This window comes from Athene cunicularia, assembly GCF_003259725.1.
Source record: "Athene cunicularia isolate RWA chromosome 13 unlocalized genomic scaffold, athCun1 chr13_part1, whole genome shotgun sequence".
Classification (NCBI taxonomy): domain Eukaryota; kingdom Metazoa; phylum Chordata; class Aves; order Strigiformes; family Strigidae; genus Athene; species Athene cunicularia.
This window is the reverse complement of record NW_020799117.1, coordinates 4,084,229-4,086,272: the sequence shown is the minus strand read 5'-3', so window position 1 is coordinate 4,086,272 and position 2,044 is coordinate 4,084,229. Positions and strand designations below refer to the sequence as shown.

The 2,044-nt window shown below is 41.8% G+C and overlaps 1 protein-coding gene across 1 annotated transcript in view; it reads right to left on the bottom strand.

Annotated features, from left to right (window-relative positions):
- SMAD5 (SMAD family member 5) overlaps window positions 1-404 on the bottom strand; it is a 28,890-nt gene extending 28,486 nt beyond the window's left edge. The window contains exon 1 of the mRNA XM_026858207.1: window positions 95-404. The gene's annotated coding sequence lies outside the window, so the exon portion shown is untranslated. The remainder of the gene's footprint in view (window positions 1-94) is intronic.
- Window positions 405-2,044: the final 1,640 nt, after the last annotated feature.

The window sequence follows — 2,044 nt, the reverse complement described above, 5'->3', positions numbered from 1 at the left end:
AAAAAAAAAAAAAAAAAAAAAAAAAAAAAAAAAAAAAAAAAATTAATAATAAATAAAAAAGCAACCGACCAATAACAAATGAACACAGCTTTACCTTCCAGCAATTTACTGCAGCTCCATTTTCTGACCCTTTATTTTTTCACTACCTCCCTTCCAAGGGATTTCTATTTCTCTCCCTGTGTGTCTCATGCTGGCGGCAGGGCGGCTGGGGAGGAGCCCAGCGCCGAGGGTCCCCAGCCTGCCGGGGACCGGGGACCGGATCGGGTAACACACCCAGCAGCACACCCAGAGCTGGCTGCAGAGAATTCAAATTCCCACTTTAGAAACTTTCTGCAATACTTGTGTGTCAAGTCTATTTTTGCTTCCTTCCTTCATCCTGTAATAATGCTCTTCGGGCCGATGCAACGCAGCCATCTTTTGTGCTGTGTCTTTCCTACAATCCGTAGATCAAAAGCACTTTGCCGGTGTAAATCCTGGCTTTACCGGGGCTGCCTGATCCCTTTCAGTGAATAATTTATCTGGTTTGCAAAATGGGAACGACTACAGTCACCGTGTATTGACTCTTTGCATTAAGTCTCTCTGCACAGAAAGAACGCTCACAGTCCGAATGCATTTAATGGCTGTAAAAGTGTATATACATGCATAATAAATAGAAATATATACACATATAAATATATATATATACACATATAAATATATATATACACATTTAAGGCATTCAGATGGTATGTCTATGTGCACATGCACACACACACCCACCCCTCAAAATGGACCAGTTTAATTAGGATAATGATGATTTTCCTGTAAAAAATACAATTAGACAGTATGAAGGATCTTTGTACCAGGCCTTCTACATTTGCATTTTATCAGTCTGTGGGTATATACAAAGATGGCAAAACCAGAGAGTAGTATCTATAAATGAGAGCATAACTCTGCAAAAGGTGGATTGTTCTCTCTGAATTGACTGAACTAAACACAGTAAATGCTGATCAGTCTTGTTGACAACAGGGCTCATAGAGGTTTCAAAGTCCAGTTAATAGGAACAGTCTGACAGCTGAACACCTTGAAAGAACCACTTAAAACAGAAAATAAAATCCATGCGATTAGATGCTTGCAGAATGAAAGCATTTCTTACTCAGATAACCAGATTATTGTGATTATGTCTGATCAGTAGACACTGGCCTTCATGCAGATGACTAGGGTTGTGTCTAAATGATCAGCTCAGCTCTCTCAAACCCTAGTTCATGAGAAACCTTGTGTCTCCCTCACACTGCAAGCTTAAATTCCCTTGCCAGAGCTCCAATTATCTGTCAAGATTTGAGCCAACAGAAGAAATGAAGGTTCAGACACCCCCGGTAAGGTGGGGAAGAATGAGTGTGGCTTGTCAAAGGAAAGTCAGACTTTGCAGATCGCCACTGGATTTCTTTGACGGATTCAGCCAGAGTGTGAGGATGATAATATTCTTCTTGATGTATTCTACCTGGGTTTCTGAAAGACTCTTGGCAATGACCCCCCCCCTTTCTCGGGGAAGATAATCTGCCGGGGGAAAGGAGGTAATGGTCTCCTAAGAAGGTATAACCACTCAAAAGAAAGGCAGCAAAGAGCAGCAATATCTGGTTACTTTTCACAGCAGAGGGAAGTGGAATTTCACAGGCAAGGCTGCGCACATTGGTGCGGCTCAGCATATTGCTGAGTGAGCTGGAGGAGGCAGTAAGACGATCTGTGGATAACAAAGTTGTCTAGGAAAGTGTAGATGAGGACTCGGTGTGAAGAGCTGAAGGAGTTCACCATACTGAGTGGGAAACAAAAGATGAAATTTGCTGTAAATATAAATGGAAAATCTCACACGTGGGAGTGAAGTCACATCCCAGATGACGCGCTCTAATATATTATGACTCGGGGACAATATTTTATAATAGTTTGATGCAGGTGTTGAATGTATTTTTGATGACTAAGGAGTGCACTGAATGGCAGGAATTGCTACAAAAGGAATGGCAAACAAAGCAAAGAAGCTCACTCTGACGCTCTTGAGTTCCTGGTGCAC